The following is a 19,573-nucleotide window of genomic DNA, read 5'->3' on the forward strand; positions in this document are numbered from 1 at the left end:
CAGGGGAGCCCTCAGCTCCCCCGAGAGGACATTTCTCCAGGTTCTTGGTCTATCACTCTCTCAAGAATGGGAGAGGAGACCATGGCACAGTGGGCTCATAAATACCAGACTCAAAAAGTGTTTGCAGAAAGTGATTTAGGCAGAGAGAGAAAAAGGAGAAGGAGAGAGAAAGAAATAGCTAGCTTTTACACTGAGTGAGAGAAAAAAAAGCCACTCTCACAGTGAGTAAGAAGGGTTCCCAGAGGGGGAAAACCAGAGAAGGAAAGCTCATCTCACGCTGAGTGAGAGAATCCAGAAGATGGAATCCAGGAGAGGAAAGGAGCTTCCGCACTGAGTGGAAGGGAATTGAGAGACAGCAGCTTCTACGAGGGTGGAAGGGGACCCCGGAGGGGGAAAATCTGCCCGGATGAGGGGGACAGGGACTTTTAACCTGGGAGGAATTCCATCCTTCTCCGAGTCCCCTGGCCAGTGAAAAGTGTTCCTTTAAACTTGCGCTGGAGTGATTGACCTTTGGTTCTTTCGGAGCATGCGAAGATTTAAACAAAGACAGTTAAATCTCCCAGATGGAGAGAGATGGGAGGGGGCAAGGCGCTGGGAAGTTCTTGCCCTTCAAACTCCGCCCCCTCGTGGACCTGGAAAGAGAACACATTCCCTCAGCCTCAAGTCAAGGGGCTCAGGGGCCAATGCATTTCTCTTTAAGAAAAACACAACTGGGAGAAGAAGGGAATGAATGAATCCTATTCCTTTTTTTTGCCTTTTGCATTTATAGTTGATTTTTTTCATCAAATATGTGAGAGCGAATGCCACCCCAATTATGCAGGAAACTTGGGGAGGTTTAGAAGTACTCAGTAAGTGGGGGGTCCTATGTTTTTTTAACTCATTCGAGAAACCTCATGGAGGAATAGTGTTGACAGGCTTTCATTAAGCATTCTATCAATTGGTCATGACTACTCCCAAGGCAATTCCAAAGCCTAACGTTCTGGGTAAATAATTAAATAAAGACAAACGCCTACTGGGCCTTGGAGTCACTCCAATGCAGCACATATTGAAGAAAAACAACAGTTTCTCAAACTCTAGAGAGGCTTGAAGTTCTGAAAGGTTAAATAAATCCCTGAAGCGTACAGCAAAGCATGGCTAGTCATGGTCTAGAAAAGCATCCCCCGCTGCGGCGTGAACTCACCAAACAACGTCAGCTAAACTAACAGCGTCCTTGTCACCACACTCGCAGGCCGAGGGTTCGCTGAAGAATCGGATCCCTTTCCTACGGCCATGGAGAGCCAAGCTCTATCCTCAGGAAAATGGTGGTCATGGAGGACACAGAGGAGCTCATGTGGGTCATTGCTTGTTCTATAGGTAAGGGAAGTGAGGCCAAGAGAGGGGAGTCAATTGCTGGGAGGCATGAAGCCAGGACAGTTTTGGAACCCTGACCTCTATAACATACCACACCAAAGTGCCTAGCACAGAATAAGCACTCTGATGTTTGCAAAAGGCGTAAGTGGATGACTGAATAAAGTCAATGACTACACTCTCTGAATGCCTATATCCTCCTGGCACAGTCTTAGATTCTGGGGATACATTGTTGAACAGGAGTGACAATATCCCTGCTTTCACACTTTCCTCTGTGTGTGTGTGTGTGTGTGTGTGTGTGTGTGTGTGTGTGTGGTGGGGAGGGAGGTAGGGTGATGGGGGATGTATAAGGGGAAGTAAAGAAATAATCATAATAACTAGTATTTAGTGAGCACTCACTATGTGCCAGGTACTTTTCTAAGCACTATATATAAGCCAACTGCTTTAGGCCTCTCAAATAATATACATGACAGGTACTCTCATGCCCCCTGTCTTACAGATAAGGAAACTGAAGCACGGAGAGGTTAAATTGCTCTTCCAAGGTCACACAGCTGGAAGTGGTAGAGCCAGGTTCAAACACAGGCAGTCAGGATCTGGTGCCTAGACCCTTATCCAAAGACCAAGGGGGTAAACGAATGATTCTGAGTAAGTGAGTAAATAGATGAGTGAATGAATGTATGAGCACAATTCTTCATTTGTGAATATTCCTTAGGAAAGCAAACACCGTTCATAACATTGATTTTGGTAATTACTTGTTTATAAGTAAATTATAAAAAATTCTGCTCATGGAACTTTTTATTTGAAGAAAAATTAGACACATATACAAGGTTGCTTTAAGGTTTGTATGTGCAGACTCTTCTGGTGACAGTTTCCAGGTTATAAATCAAAACACCACAAGTCTGACCACATGTCAGGTCCTAAATGTTGTCTATATTCAAATGCGCTTAATCCTCATGTCTGCCCTAGGAAGCAGGTACTATTTTCATCCTAACTTTACAGATAAGACAACAGAGGTACAGCAAGCTTAATGATCTTTCTCCATGTCAGGGAATTAGTGAGTAGCAGAGCTGGGATATAAACAAGGCAATCCTGTTCCAGAAAGGAGGCAATACCCCACTGCATCTCAGTTTAAAGGCAGGTTCCCAACCTGGCCGCACATTGACTTCACCTGGGGAGCTTTCGAAGATGCTGATGCCTCGGCCCCACCCAGTTAAATCAGAATCTCTAGGAATGTAGCTTCAGTATTGGTATCTTTTTTATTATTTATGTTTTTTAATTGACAAGCAAAAAATACATACGCTTTTGGTGTACAACATGATGTTTTGATATATGTATACATTGTGGAATGGCTAAATCAAACTATTTAACATATGTATCACCTCGTATCATTTTTTATGGTGAAAACAAATCTATCTTAGCAACTTTTAAACATACAGTATATTGTTATTAACTGTAGTCAGCATGATGTGCAATAGATCTCTTGAACTTATTTGTTTTATCTAACTGAAATTTTGTGTCCTTTGTCCTTTGGTTATTGACTTTTTTTTCCTTTTTTTGAGACAGAGTCTCGCTCTGTCAACAGGCTGGAGTGCAGTGGCGCAATCTCAGCTCACTGCAACCTCGGACTCCCTGGTTCAAGTGATTCTCCTGCCTCAGCCTCCCGAATAGCTGGGATTACAGGCATGCACCACCATGCCCAGCTAATTTTTGTATTTTTAGTAGAGACGGGGTTTCACCGTGTTGACCAGGATGGTCTCGATCTCTTGACCTCGTGATTTGCCCGCCTTTGCCTCCTAGGGTTATTGGTATCTTTTAAACGTTCCCTTTATAATTCTGGTACAGAGTGAGAGCTCAAAAATGCTGATCTGGGGAATTGGCTGCAATTGACTCGAATCCCCTCTGTTTTCAGCTTTCTGCCCAAAGTTAACATCACAACAATCTCCACCCTCCTAATTATATAGTTCCTGTGATTCTCAGTGACAGTCTCTAGCCCATGGTGGCAATGCTGGCCTCCTTCCAACAGTTTCTATGGGGTCCTAGAGCCTTTGATTTTTCTGAACTACTGAGACCTCTTAGCACCACCACCGTTAGGGAGAAACAAGCAGAAGCAAATCTGTTACACGGCAGATCACTCTTAGTTAACAACAGACCTCTATTGTGCCAGGAACTGTACAAGGTGCTTACCATACATTGTCGTTAGTCTTCAAATCTGGGGTTTTGGAAAGTCAAATCAATATGACCCCTCCTTTCCCTGAGTTCTAAGCCAGTGGAGAAAGGCAAGGGAGTCAGGCAGATGGAGATGAAAATGCTAGCTTTATTACAGATCAAAGGTATTAGAGAATGCAGAGTGGGTGTGAGGCATCAGCGAGCCTCTGTAAACTACACCCCAGAATTAGATGCTGAGCATAACTTTAGCTAATGGACAGAGGTATGGGAACCTGGAAGAGAGACGCTGCTGGCGTTCTAATGCATGTTCATAAACACGGTATAATGTAAGGTAATATTACCATTCAGTGCCAGCACCACGCCTGATTATTATTAAGGCTACTGCACTACCACTATGTGCAATGTCATTTACAAATTTCTCTCAATTTACATGAATCCACTCTTTGCAACATTTCCCCACGCCAATCCCCCAGAAAAGTGAAAGTGAAGAGATTTTATTGTATTTCCATCTTTTATACTGTACTTATGGGCGCCATATGCAAGACACATGTGAAAGGCATAGCTATAGCACACCCCACATGGGCATTGCAAGCCATTTACATTAGGTTTTCCCGTTACTGTAGCTGCAGGCACGTAAAATGTTTATTACTGTTAAATTGCCATTGCTTTCCTTCTACATATACCTGCCGCTGAGCATCTGGTCTTGTGCTGAAAAGAATAGGAACATGTTGATGTTTTCTCTGGAACTCCAGTTTTTTGACTTTAATAGTCCCTGGCTTTCCTTGGCCTTTTATCCTGGCCAGTTCCAGAGTCTAGACAGAGTAACTTTGGTATTAGCTGAACAAAAAAAAGTCATAGCAAAGACTGCCTTTGGTTTAAACCATCAAACAAAATCAGGCCTTTCCAATACCTAGGTAATCACTTTTCTTTTTTTTTTTTTTTTTTTTTTTTGAGACGGAGTTTCGCTCTTGTTACCCAGGCTGGAGTGCAATGGCGTGATCTCGGCTCACCGCAACCTCTGCCTCCCGGTTTCAAGCAATTCTCCTGCCTCAGCCTCCTGAGTAGCTGGGATTACAGGCACGCGCCAACATGCCCAGCTAATTTTTTGTATTTTTAGTAGAGACGGAATTTCACCATGTTGACCAGGATGGGTAATCACTTTTCAAAGGGAAGTCCACAAAGTTTCCCAAGGTTTACTAAAGAGACGGTAATTGCACCCCGTATCAGTCCATCACCTCCCACCCTGAGCTGCTACACAGATCATCAGCCCCACTGCTGATGCTTTCACTGTTGGTCATTTGTCTGATGCCCAGCCTCTCAGTTACCTAATTATTGCCTTCAGAGACTTTAAACTGACACTCTGTGCATTAGGTTAAATAACAAAATAAAAGTTAAACATGCTAATGGGTGATCATATATTTAGCATATTATAAAGCTGCCTGGACTTAGACTGCGCTGGGTGGGAGGACTGGCTGTCACTTATCAGCTTTGGTCACATCATCTGACTGCTTGGTCCTTTTCTACAGAATGCAGACAGTTCACGCAGCAGTTAAGAGGTTGGGCCCTGAAGTCAGTCAGACCTGGATGTGAACCTCAACTCTGCCATTTATCAGCTCTGTGACCTCGGGCAACTTACAAATCTATTTTATGCCTTCAATTATTCATCTACAAAAGAGGGGCCTCCTACGCAGGGTGACTATGAGGATCAAGTACGATGTTCATAAAGCACCCAGCAGATTGCCCAGCCCACAGAAGGTGCTCCATGAGAGGTACCGATCATCATTGTAAAGTGAGAATGCCTTGAGAAGACACCAGTAATCTACCAGCATTGAGAAATCAGTTGCCAATGAGTGGTGCTGCCCACTGGTAATTTCAGAGGTGAGCGGCAAGAGTGATTTCTGTGGCAAGGGACACAGTGAGCTTGTCTGTGAAGCAGGCCTACGGTTGGAAAGTTGTGGTGTAGAGAGGAATGGCTTCATCAAGGGCAAGGAAGCAGAAATGTGCATGGGGTAATTTATGAACAGTCATTGTAGCATCTTGGGGTGGGAGGAAGAAGAGAAAAATGGGTAGCAGGAAATGGGGCTGGGAAGGAATACTGGGAAAGTTTGTGAAAGCCCTTCCAGAAAAATGAGTTTGCATAATCCCAAGGCAATGGAATATAGCTGAATGTTTCTGAGTAGTGAGAAGGCATGATTAAAGACTGATTAGTCTCATAGTGATGGCAAGATGGAATGCACATCAGAGGTTCTTCTTTTCTATATCATCTGTGAACGAGACTATTGAAATTTCATTGGAGTTTGGACCTTAATAGTGATTTGTAAAAAAATTATTTTTCCCAGTTTTTGTCCATAATTGAAATCTTTAAATACTACTGTGGCTAACATTTATATAGCTTTTCATAGTTAATATGATACTGAGTAGCCCATAAATAGTGGTCATAAAAAAGTAAAATCCCAGGATGCTTTTGCCATGGGGGGCTGCCTAATAGGATCTAAATAAATAACTGAGAGGTGACAACTTTGAGGCAGTGAGTCATATTCTTTTGGATTAGTATTTTACTCTAGTTTTCCCTCACTGACAAAAATCAGAGAGTAATAAATTGGGAACTGTAAGAATGAGAATTACAGAACATAACTGATAAAAATGTATACTCTGAACTTGGAAAAATTTCAGACAGCTTGAAAATTATCTCAAAGAATTTTATAGATCTGCCACCTAGGAGACAACATTTTCAAATCTTACTGACATGAAACAGAAAAAGACAATTAGAAGAGGTTATGTAACTTCCAAGACCCTCTCAGCCATAGAGACCCCCACCCCAGGTGGCGCGGAAGGCCTTAAGAAACAGACACCTGCCCAATGTAATTTATAGATTCGATGAAAGGAAAGAAGAAAGAAAGAAAGAAAGAAAGAAAGAAAGAAAGAAAGAAAGAAAGAAAGAAAGAAAGAAAGAAAGAGAGAAACAGACACCCAGATAGAACAGCAAAGTGGGACCCTCCCGGGGCCAACAGCCTTCGAAGCTGAGAGCCTCAGGGCCCTGACAGCATTCCGGGCTGAGAGCCCCAAGGAGTTCTGACCCACATAGTTATTCTCTCTGAACAGGTGTTATTATTAATAACAAACAGGTGCTCTGTGTTTTCTCATAGAACCAAGATAAACTAGGTAGGCAGCTGGGGCCTGCTTACCACCCATCAAGGACAAACCAGAAAGTATTCTCCACGAGGGAGCCACGGGAGCAGGGTCACATAGCCCGTGCTTAAAGAATTGTTTTCACCAATGTATGACATACATATACTGTTTTGCTACTTTAGAGTGCCCCAAGCAGTTTTCCACTTGGGGGTGGGGGAGCGGTGGTTTTCCTTGCCATCGTTCTTCTTAGCAAACGGTGTAATTTTATCAAACACTCAGCATTTCTCAGCATGTAACCACAATTACAAAAGAGAGGATCTAGGCAGGATACTGTTCTGTTGAGGAGAGATCAGAGTCAATACCAGAGCCAGAATGTGTATTGTTTATAGATAGTAATAGTGACCAGTGCAAAAGCTACTATTTACAGAGTACTTCTATAAGCTAGGGTCATGCTAAAAGCTTTTAGTCTTATTTCACTCTCATAACAACCCATTTTCTGAATCTTACAGATGAGGAAATTAAGGTTTAATGTGACTTAATAATGTGTCCAAAGTCACACAGCTAATGAATGGAGGACTGAGCTGGGATTTAAAGGCAGTTCCCCCATCAAGTTAAAAAGCTTCTGTGCAGCAAAAGAAACAATCAACAAAGTGAAGAGACAACCCACGGAATGGGAGAAAATACTTGCAAACTAAACTACCCATCTGACAAGGGATTAATAACCAGAATATATAAGGAACTCAAACAAATAGGAAAACATCTGATAACCTGGTCCAAAAATGGGCAAAAGATTTGAATAGATATTTCTCAAAAGAAGACATACAAATGGAAAACGGGAATATGAAAAAGTGCTCAACGTCATTGATAATCAGAGAAATGAAAATCAAAACTACAGTTGAGATATCATCTCACCCCAGTTAAAATGACTTGTATTCAAAAGACAGACAGTAACAAATGCCGGCAAGGATGTGAAGAAAAGGAAACCCTCGTACACTGTTGGTAGGAATTTAAATTAGTATGACCACTGGAGAGAACAGTTTAGAAGTTCTTAAAAAACTAAAAATTGAACTATAATATGATCCAGCAATCCCACTGCTTAGCATATACCCCAAATAAAGGAAATCAGTATATCAAAGAGATACCTGCATTCCCATGTTTGCTGCAGTGCTGTTCACAATAGCCAAGATTTGGAAGCAACCACAGTGTCCATCAGCAGATGAATGGATAAAGAAAATGTGGTACATATACGCAATGGAGTGGTATTCAGCCATAACAAAGAATGAGATCCTGTCATTTGCAACAACGTGGATGGACTGTTATGCGAAATAAGCCAGGGACTGAAAGACAAATGCTGCATGTTCTCACTTATTTGTGGGGTCTACAAATCAAAACAATTGAACTTATGTAGATGGAAAGTAAAAGAATGGTTATCAAAGGCTGGGAAGGGTTGTGGAGGAGGGTGGATAGAGGTGGGGATGGCTAATGAGTGCCAGAATAGTATGAATAATACCTAGTATTTGATAGCAAAACAGGGTGACTGTGGTTAGTAATAATTTAACTGTACATTTTAAAATAACGACAAGAGTATAGTCGGATTGTTTATAACACAAAAGATGAATGCTTGAGGAGATGGACACTCCATTTTACAGGTGATTATTTCTCATTGCAGGCCTGTATCAAGACATCTCATGTACTCTATAAATATATACACCTACTATGTACCCACAAAAATTAAAATACTAAAGAAAAAAGCAGCGAGGAGTAATATGAAGTAACCAAATCTATCCTAGAAGGAGAGGAGTTGGTTCAGCTTGTTTGTTCCCTAGCTTGCTCATGAATTGAAGAGAAATTGTTCTGATAATGATAATGATAAGCAGGCAATATGAAGAAATGGGGAGTTTGAGGGAAATTGAACACTATTTCATTTGAATGATATAAATAAATAAATAAATAAATAAATAAGAGCAGTTCCATCCGGCCTCCAAACTCATGCTCTTTCTGCTGCACCCATGGGAATGTGAAAGTGCTCACAAACACCCATGCACTTCCTAAAGTTGAGTAAATGAAATTATAATTGCCATGTTCTAATGAGTCATCAATAATTACCTATTGATTTTTGTTATTTTCCTTATAAGGTCTTAAGTTTACAGAATCAGTCATTGTTAAGAAGATTTAAGTTGGATGGATCCAGGTGTTAGTTAGCAGACACTGCCCTGGTATTCAGGAGGGGAGGCCAGGTGAGATGCACCCCCATGAGAAGGAAGCCAGAGTTGAAGCCCTGACTTAATTCTTGTATGCCTCAAGACTCACTTGGTCTCCACAATAACCCTGCATGGTCATTAGTGTAGGCATTACTGTTCTCACTGTTCATGGAGAACATTGAGTCCTAGAGAGATTAATGACTTTTCCAAGGCCATACAGCTGGTATGTGGCAGGGTCGGAAGTCACATCCAGTTTTCTTACTCCAGATCTGGTCTCCTCCCATGACAACATGGCTGCTTCTAAAAGGCACATCTACTTGGTATTTAAATAGGCAGTCTGGGTTTAAATTCAAGCAGTACTCTGGCAGCGGTTTTAAATCCCACAGTAGTATTAGATCCTCAGTTTTCCCATTCGTCAAAATATGGATAACAGATTGATGTGAAGATTAGGTCAACAAAAGGCAAACACAGTTCAATATCACTTTAGTCACATCTACTAGATCCTGAGCTTTCTGCAGATAATTCTTTATGCAAAAGGATTTGTTAAGCACCCACTATGTACCAGGCACCAGAGGCACAAAGACAACGGTGTCTTATTCATCTTTGAATTTGTAGTGCTGAGCACAGGGTCAGGCAATTCCAGGAACACAGTCAATTTGATATAAATGAAATGGATAAAAGTAAATGGATAAATAAAGATAGATGAGAAAAAGAAATTTTTAGGTTCGTATATAAAAATTCATTCAACAAAAATTGAGTCCCTACTATGTACACTATTCCGGGTGCTGTGGAAGACACAGGAATAAACAAATATATAATATACCTGCAAAGAGCAGCATGATGTACTGATAAGAACGTGAGATTTGGAGTCAGAAGAGCTGTATCTTCGATCTTGTTTCTGCTACTTACTAGCTCAGTGAGTTTGAACAAATTTCTGAGCCTCAGCTTTCCCATCTGTAACATGAGGATAATAATACTGACCTTTCATAATTTGCAAAAGTGCTTTGAGAATTGTTAAATAATGCTTTTATTATTGTGTAAATATCCCCCAAACATTTGCTATTAGTGATATCAAGTCCAAGTTTATTGGGAGTACCTAGAGAATTACTTTAATTCCCTGCTTTGCTTTGGTGGTGAAATTTGGCTGAAGGTTAGCAGTGATGGGATGAGCGTGATTGTTATTATCATTAATTGCTTTTTTCTTCCCTGGAATCTACTCAAGATAATCGTAGAAGCAGTTGTTTTAAAGGGTTTGTTAAGTAAAAGGAGAAGCACTCACTAATCAAAGGTGAAGAAACAGTAACAAATTTGAGTCCTGGTATCTAGCGATAACTAGTAAGTTGTAAGTTGGTTTTGGCTTTAAATGACATTGAGCTACAGCATTTCTGTATCTTTTTGCTTTTCTGATTTGGGGTTAAACCAACCAATATTTGCCAGCCAGCCTCCATGTGCTAGACTAGGGACTACTCATGTGATCACTACTCACGATCCCTACCCTCAAGGAGCATTAGGGTTCTCTGGAGAAACAGAACTAATATATATATATATATATATATATATATATATATATATATATATATATGTATATATGTATATATGTAAGGAGATTTATTTTGGGAATTGGCACTCAATTATGGAGGTCCATAAATCCTACGATTTGCCATCTGTGAGCTGGAGAACCAGGAAAGCTATTGATGTAATTCAGTCCAAGTCCAGAGATCTGAAAGCTAGAGGACTTGATGGTATATGATGGTATAAGTCCTGATCTGAGTCTGAAGACTGAGAAGCAGGAATGCTGATGATGTCCTAGGGCAGGAGAAGATGGATGTCCCAGCTCAAAGAGACAGGAGATTCAGGCTTCCTCCAACTCTTGTGCTATTCAGGCTACCAATGGATTGAATGATGCCCATGCACACTGGGGACCGCAATGCAGTGAGTCTACCAATCCAAATGCTAATCTCTTCCAGGACCACCCTCACAGACGCACCCAGACATCATGTTTTATCATCTATCTGGGTATCCCCTAGCCCAGTCAAGTTGACATATAAAAGTAATCATCACAGAGCATGTGATTCAGACATGGATATAAATAATTACAATGCAGTCTGAACTCTTTATAATGGAAGTATGAATAAACAATCACAGCAAAAAGAGGTGCAACTAATCAGTTTTGCCATGAAAAGTAGGGAAGCTTTTTTAGAGGAGGTGACATCTGAAAGGGCCTTGATGTAAGAACAGAAGTTGACCAGATAGTAGAGGGAGAAGGACATCCCAGAGACAGAAAACAGCACATGCAGAGAGAAAGAGAATATAGACAGAGAGAGGGAAGGCAGGCACTCACAGCATGTTTGAAAAGTGAACATTATTTTAGTACCATTGAAGTGTAGGTTGTAGGACAAGCAGTGGCTCAAGATGAGGCTGGAAAGGTAAGTTAGGACCAAATTATGATGGGCTTTAAAGTCATGCTGAGGATTTATGGATCATGCATCCTTAGCACCGAACAGAGTTCCTGGAACATAGTAGATCCTCAATAAGTATTTGTTGAGTTTGTTGTAGTAATTGAAATGGTTTTCCATTTCTCCAAATATCCAACTCCCCAGCCCTTTAGACTTTGAAAGAAGGAAAAATGTTTAGGGAAAAAGAAGTGGCATAAGGAAAGAAAGAGAAAAGCCAGCCAAGTGAGGAGACAAGGTACAGATGGCACAGAATAAAGCCACCAAGAAGAAATTGCTGGACTCCCAGGTTTGAAACCTCGCCTTGGTGAAAACTTTGACAAGTCAAGCAACTGCCTGAGTTTCAGTTTCCACGTTGGTAAATGGGAGTGATAATAGCATTTGCTAAACTACAGCATTGCGTGAAGGACCAATCCAGATTTCAGTGAAAGCTCTTTAGACCTGGCAAAAGTTACTCACATTTAGGGCAAACCTGAGGCCATTCAAGGGAAGGGAGGGGTCTCGGGGCGGAGGGGAGGAGGGTGGAGAATTACACATGGAGACAGGGACCCTGACAACCCAGGATGACTGATTTCCGTTTTCCAGAACAGCGAGAGCCTTGCTAACACTAGCAAATGATTGCCATTTCCCTTGTCAGACAGTGACAGGAGTTAGTTGACCTGAAAATTCACTAATAGTTCCATTAGAGAGGCCTTGGAAGTAGCCATCTTTTTACTCATCCTGGCCAATTAACAATGAATTAATGCCAGATGTATTTTCAATTGAGCTGAATGCTGATTTCCCCCCATTTTACTAAAAATAGTCCCTTATAGAGGGACAGCTAACCAGGAAATATTCTGCTTTTTTTCCCCGAATCTGTTCTGGAGCATTTCTGAAGCAACGTTGGCTCTAGGCAATGAGGTCGCACATCAAACCCTGAGTTCAAGACAGGAGAACCAGGTTTAAGCACCAGCTTCCCCCGATACCAGCTTCATGTTCTTTGACAAATAAACTTTCTGAAGCTCAGTGTTTTCACGTGTAGATCGAAAAGGCAGGGATGACTCTAAGACCCTTTCAGTGATAAAATGTTAGGAGACCATTTTAAAGTGGTTTTGTGCATGTTGGTGCAATGGCAGGTTCGACCTGGGGGTGGCGAAGGGGCACTGAATTTCTTCCACGCACTCTGAAGTAGGAGTCAGGACACTGGGGTCCAGTCCTGGCCCTTGTTCTTGTTCAATGGTCCCCTACTGGGGGAGGAGGGTGGATGCAGGTACGAGCTGTGGTATTTGGCCGTGTCTGGAGACATTTTTGGTTGTCACCACTCGGGGGTGCTACTGGTATCTAGTGAGTAGAGGCCAGGGATGCTGCCCAACATCGCATAATGCACAGTACACGTTCCGACGACAAACAATTGTCAGGCCCCAAGTGTCAGTAGTGCCAAGACAGAAAACCTGCTTCAGTGTCTTCGTTTGTAAAATAGAAATAATAATAAAACCTGCCTCTTTCCATCATCTCACAAGGTTGACAATCAAGTCAGGTAACAGATCAAAAGTGCCTTGAAACTTAAAGTGCTTTAAAAGGGGGGATTATTACCTTCGTTATTAACCCACTTTTGCCACTTCATGAGCCACTTCATTGGTGTCTATTCTCTTATTCCTCTCTTGGACATAGGGTCTAATTTGCTTCTCCAGCCTGTGGCAATGACTTCTTTATTTGACCTCTAGGAGATATGAATCATAGCCTCCAAACTCAAACATGCATGATCTATCCTTTATGCTTTTATTAACAAGGTGTATTTCTATCACAATCCTCCATCTGTCAGATGACAGACTCTTAATCTCGGACAGCACAGGACTCCTCTTTGTGCTTCCTTGAGGTTGCATTCTTGTTCCAGGTATTTATGTAGGGGTAAGGCCCTGTAGTTGGAGAGGGGACTGTCTTATCCTCAGTAGTCACCTATCTGTACTAGCATTCACTGAAATGTCATTGCTTGTTGGGTCAGTCATCCATCCAGATCACTGCAGGGTCCTCCTGCAGGACCACTGTATCTCAGAGCATGAAGCGAGCATTTTGCTGCTGTCCACTGCTTTCTTGGAGCGCGCTTTATGTGGCTGTCTCCCATCTATCTGCCAGACGCCCATTCAGCCCTGACTACGTACTGTTCCATGTCACCTGAGGTCTGAACTCTCCACGACTGGCAAATTGAGCACAGGTTGTCTCTGCTCTTGAATTCCCCCGAAACTTACCTGGGGTTCCCATTCCACCTCCCTCCAGAGTTTCTGCCTTGGCAAAGTGGGTGGCAGGGCAGAAGCCCATCCTCTAGGGCACACAACCCTTTTGAATGCTCTTGCCTGTCCGTGGAATCTCTCTTCTCTAGTCCATCCAGTTTGCCTAACTTAGCTGTATTCTAATTACCTTGACCACATCCCCTCTTTTGCAACCCCCAAGAATTTTGCTACCACAAAAACTAAACTTTTGAAATTCAAACAACTTTTTTTCTCCAGAGAAGATATACAAGTGGCCAATAAACACATGAAAAGATGCTTAACATCCTAGCAATGAGGAAAATGCAAATCAAAACCACAATGAGATGCCACATCACATGTCTCCGGATGGCTATAACTAGAACAACGGTAACAACAAAACAAAAACAGGAAATAAAAAGTGCTGGCAATAATGTGGAGAAATTGGAATGTTTATGCATTGCTGATAGGAATGTAAAATGTTGAAAGCACTGTGAAAACTAGTATGGTGACTCCTGGCCAGGCGTGGTGGCTCACGCCGGTAATCCCAGCACTTTGGGAGGCTGTGGCGGGAGGGTCACTTAAAGCCAGGAGTTCGAGACCAGCCTTGTCAACATGGCACAACCCTGTCTCTACTAAGCTACAAAAATTAGCCAAGTGTGGCGGTGTATGCCTATAGTCCCAGCAACTTGGGAGGCTGAGGCAGGAGAATCTCCTGAACCCAGGAAGTGGAGGTTTCAGTGAGCCAAGATTGTGCCACTGCACTCCAGCTTGGGTGACAAAGTGAGACTCCATCTCAAAAATCGAACAAACAAACAAAAAGCTACTATGGTGATTCCTTAAAAAATTACACCATATAGTCCAGCAATGCCACTTCTCGGTATATACCCAAAAGAAGTGAACACAAGGACTCAAACAGGTATTTGTACACCCATGTTCACAACAGCATTATTCACAACAGCCGAAAGGTAGAAGGAACTCAGATGTTCATTGATGGATGAATGGATCAACAAAATATGGTCCAAACACACAATGGATTTATTTAGCTTTAAAAAGAAAGAAGATTCTCACAGATGCGAAAACATGGATGACTCTTGAAAACATTATGCTAAGTTAAATGAGCCAGATACAAAAGGACAAATATTGCATGATTCCACTTGCATGAAGTACCTAGAGGGGTCAAACGCATAAGGCAGTAAGTAGAATTGCGGCCGCCAGCTGGGGAGGCGAGTGGGGAGTTCATCTTTAATGCTTACACAGTTTCTGTTTGGGAAGATGAAAACGTTCTGGAGAACTTTTGCACAAAAATGTGAAAGGACTCAATGCCATAGAGCTGTACACTTAAAAATAGGTAAAATGGTATATTTTATGTTATTAATATTTTACCACAACTGAAAAACCTTTTTTTCTTTTCTTCTGCAGCCAACCTTACTTCACAATCTAGTTGGATGAGGGAGAGGTGTCACAGAAAAAAATAAAATAGCTAAAAAAAAATCACACTTAACATATAAAAATGTTGTTCCATCCCAAACCCACCAAATAGGTTTTTTTTTTTTTTTTTTTTTTTTTTTTTTTTTTTTTTTTTTTGTCTTTTCCTCAGAAAAGCAAAATCACCACCGGGATGTAGAATGTAATTGTCAAAGGAGAGGGTCAATCAGAATCACTCACTGCAAGTTTACTGTATCTTTTATTCCAATTTTTTTAAGCTAAAGTTGGAACCCAGGCCAAATCTGTTTTTCTCTCTCTTTCTCTCTTCCTCCCTGCCTCACCTCCCTCTTTCTCTCTTTTTAGATTTACCTAATAAGGAGCCACTAATAGTGGTCACCATTTTTCCAGTTTTTGAGTACATCATTAGTAGGGTAATATATATGGGTTCCAGATAGTTTAACAAATGGTGTTGGGACAGTTGGTTTTCCAAAATGAGTATGATTCATTTGTACATCTTGCACTAAAATAAATTCCAAATAGCTTGAAGACTGTTTTTAGTGGTTCACAAAAGTTGTAGAATAAACGTGAGAGAATTTATTTTCGTATAATCTTGTAGTGGAAAGGATTCTCTAAGTATAACATAAAATTCAGAAGCCAGACAAAAAAAGTTGATATATTTAAACTCAGAAAAACATTAAAAAAAAGTTATTTGTAGAAAAAGACACTTTAAACAAAGTCAAAAAGGAAAGACACTGGGCAAACATTCTCGCCTTACATGCTGCAATCAAGGGCTAAGTTATTTAATATATAAAGTGCATCAGCAATAGTGTGGGGAAAAAAATGAAAGAGTCAATAGTAAAATGAGCAAATGATATAGCCAATTTAAAGAAAGGGAAAAATGAAAAGCTCTTAAGTATATAAAAAGGTATCCAACCTCCTTGTAATAAAAGAAATACAAATGAAAACTACATGCGAGATTGGCAAAAAGACAAAAATTTGGATGAAACATTGGCTGGTTGAGAACGTGGGAAACAATCACTTTCAAAGGTTGTTGGAGGGAATGTGAATTAGTACAGTCTTATTGATCAAAATTTTAAATGCATTATCCTTCGACCCAGCAATTCTGCTTCGGAAAATGTATACCATAGATACAGATCACAGAAAGAGAAACAGAATACATGCAAACAACCTGCCTTCCACAAATAGCGGACTGGTTAAATGTTAATACATCCATAAAATGGAATACTGTGTAACTAAAAGGAATGAGACAGCTCTATGGGTACTGCTGTGAAACAATACTGTTTGTATCTTTTGATTTGCAGCTGTGTAGTCTATTACACAGTAACATCCACACTAACTCCAGCCCCTATGCCCTGGGCCTCCATCTGGGCCTCATATCTACCTACAGCTATCCTGGCATCTGCTTGGGAGTTTCCCACTCATACTTCCAGCTATTTCTGTACCCAGAATTGGGACATCCCCTTCTTTCTTGCAAACTGCGCTCTATGGTCACAATTTTCCATGTACGTAACATCCAGAATTCTATGTATTTTCAAGAGGAGGGGGCTGCACTAGGCAGGACCAGTCTCCAGCAGAGCTGCTCCAAACCCTGATATGCTCACACAGGGGTGGGTGAAGTCAGGTTCTGGGGTTGGAGAGCCATCCTGCTGGGTTACTTTCGGCCAATCACTTCCTCTCTCTGGCCTCAGTCTTTTTATTTGTAAAATTAGTTTAGATGATGTTCAAGAGTTGTAGCAGTTTTAGGACTCTATGAGTAACTTTTCCTGTTCCTAGTGAAGGCAGGGTTGAACAGTGGTTAAAGGAAGGGACTGTGGAACCAGAATAACTCGGTTTATAATCCTAGGCCTGCTAATCATTAGTTATGCCCTTAGGCAAATTTTGAAACTTCTCTGCACTTTGGTTTCCTCATCCGTAAAATGAAATTTGGGTATGAAGATATTGGGAAGATTAAATGAGTTACTATGTTTAAAAGACTAAGAAGAGAGCCCAGTACCTATCTCTTTCCCAACTCTTTCCCCTTTCTCCTCCCCCTTCCCCCTTTCTCTCCTTCTCTCTCTCTCTCTCTCTCTCTCTCTCTCTCTCTCTCTTTCTCTCTCTCTGTCTTTTTGGAAGGCTCAATGGATTATGGGAGGTCTCCCCTGGGTAGGCTAAGCCTGAAAAGAGAATAAGCCTTTTCTATGTTGTCAGATGTAGATGAAGCATGAACAGAAAAGGATTGGCAGGTCTCAGGACATTCTACCTCTGCCAGTTTCAGTCAATGGATCATTTTCAAATACCTTAATATTTCAGGGCCTGCAGAGGAAATATGCCGCCTGGTGTTTACGATTGACTTGCTAATATTTGGGTGGGGAGGAGACATTTCTGATAGATGAGGAAACTAAAAAAAGAAAAGATGGTGAGAAATTTTTATTTGCTGAGACTTACTCTGGGTTAAATCCTTTGCAAAAACGTTATCATTATTATGTTGCCCCTCAGCAATATGCTATTATATCGATTCCTAAATTGCATCAAGGAGCCTGCAAGTGCAGAAGAAATTCTTTTAAAAATTTTCTTAGTTTTGTAGATTCATGGAGTACAGGTGCAAATTTGTTAATGGACGTATTGCGTAATAGTGAAGTTTGACTTCTAATGTGCCTGTCACCTGAATAGTGAATATTGTACCCAACAGGTAGTGCAGAAAACATTCTGAGTTGAGACACCAAGAAACGTGAATCCTAGTGTCTGTAAACTCTCCTAATGAATCAATGTGAACTACTCATTGAACATACGTAATCTCAGGCCCTACTCCAGGCCCACTGAATCTGAATCTCCAGGGATGAGAATCTTGGGGTGGGGGGCATATTATCAGGGCTTTGGGCAACACTTTTCACCAGAGCAATTTTAGACATGTTGGATTGGAGGCCATCTTGAGGGGCTGATGGGAGAGGGTTCTATTTTGCACATCTCAGAGTTTTACTTGCCTGCCACAAAATGAAGCTAGGAGCAAACAGTGCAGGAGCCAGCAGCAGGCTCTGTGCTAGTTTCTCTAGTTTCTAACCTAGGGACACGGGAGACCTTAACCCAGGAGATTATTCCCCCTGGTGCTTTTCTCCTTAAAACGGGGAAGACTGCCATGTGTGTCCTGTCCAAACCTGAGGACAAGGATTACCTGGGTTTAGAAAATTATTTCTTTGAACTGTGTTCTCACGAACGATGACGTCAGCAGAACCCCAAGACTGAATTATAGCTTTGCATTCAATCAGGAATCATGAATTATTCTCCATGTTATCCATCACTGCTTTCCCACTGCTCGGAAGACATAGTGACAGCAATACACACAACGGGCAAGCACCTGAGGGGCTTTAAACCTATCAATAATAAGCATTGTTCTCAGAAAGATTTTGCTCTGTGGAAAAAGCAGAATGGAACGGCCTTTCCAATGACCGGCAAAGGCTTTGAAATTGTTTCCCATTAAATGTGCAAATTCTGAAGTCATAGAATTCAGTCACCACCTCGTTTATGTCTCAGGGATTTGGCTTAGCCTGAATCAAAAAAATATATCTGTTCAGATTAAATACAAAATGATGATTGGATGTCCTGTTTCTCACATTTAACTGCATAACAAACATTAAAATTCAATCTATGTAAAATTAATGAGTTGGTGGTGTCTTGTGTCTGTGTTTAATCAGAAAATTATATTCAGAGTTCTTGGAAGCATATTAATTGAAGTTTATCAAGAAGGCAGTAGGTATTTAGACACAAACACAAATGCAAAATATATCAACTCATGCCTGTAATTATCTCTTACCATTGCCTTGCAATTCTGGTGCCTTTAAATAAAAATAAAACATAATACATGCTTGAGCCATTTTAGACCTAAGAAATGTTTGATATATTTTTCCTTTTAAGCTTGATTGAGTTATACAGTTAAACACAGAAAATCCGCACTTACTGTTGTGTTGATAAACGGAAGCACTAGTAATTGGCATATAGTACTTCCCCTGATATTGTTAGCTACACATTTCTGAGGTTAGAATGAATGTAAAACATTCTTTTACCCAGATTGGTTCTTTGCATAAGTAATTACAAAAAACAAGCCCTTGACACAATGCCCTCTATAAATGCTATCATAATAATAGAACATACTTACAAATCAAATATAGCAATGACCAACTTTGGCTTCAAACTTGTTTTCTCAAATTTGGCCCCCCAGGGAAATACAATAGACTCAGCTGATACATGTGGCATCGTATTGTATCACTATAGCTGATAGACCTGTTAACTCACTGGATAGGCAAATAAATGTTAGTACGGCTTTCTCAAATATGGAGATCGGGATTCCTTTTTTGGATTTTTAAAATTTCCTTAGCTGTGTCTCTATGATTTCGTTCTCTCTTGAGCCTTCTCTCAGATTTAAGAATCTCTGCCCATACCAACCCAACATGAAGCCTGAAATAAGTCAGTGAAAACCTTGGCAATCTCTAAATAGCTGAGTGTTTATCTTTCTGGAGGTTTCAACACCCAGAAGTTTAAGTGCTTTTTTTTTTTTTTTTTTCTGTTATTTTTGAGATAGGGTCGCCCTCTGTTGTCCAGGCTGGAGTGCAGTGGCACAAGCATGGCTCACTGC

General features: G+C 41.0%; 1 long non-coding RNA gene across 1 annotated transcript; it reads left to right on the forward strand.

Moving 5' to 3' along the window:
• Positions 1–1,092: 1,092 nt before the first annotated feature.
• LOC141580403 (uncharacterized) lies at positions 1,093–8,604 on the forward strand. Its single transcript, XR_012512608.1, has 3 exons — positions 1,093–1,353; positions 5,040–5,391; positions 7,152–8,604. It is a non-coding gene; the product is annotated as an uncharacterized LOC141580403 (long non-coding RNA).
• The last annotated feature ends 10,969 nt before the right edge of the window (positions 8,605–19,573 follow it).

This window comes from Saimiri boliviensis, chromosome 11 (genome assembly GCF_048565385.1).
Source record: "Saimiri boliviensis isolate mSaiBol1 chromosome 11, mSaiBol1.pri, whole genome shotgun sequence".
In the NCBI taxonomy this organism is placed as follows: Eukaryota; Metazoa; Chordata; class Mammalia; order Primates; family Cebidae; genus Saimiri; species Saimiri boliviensis.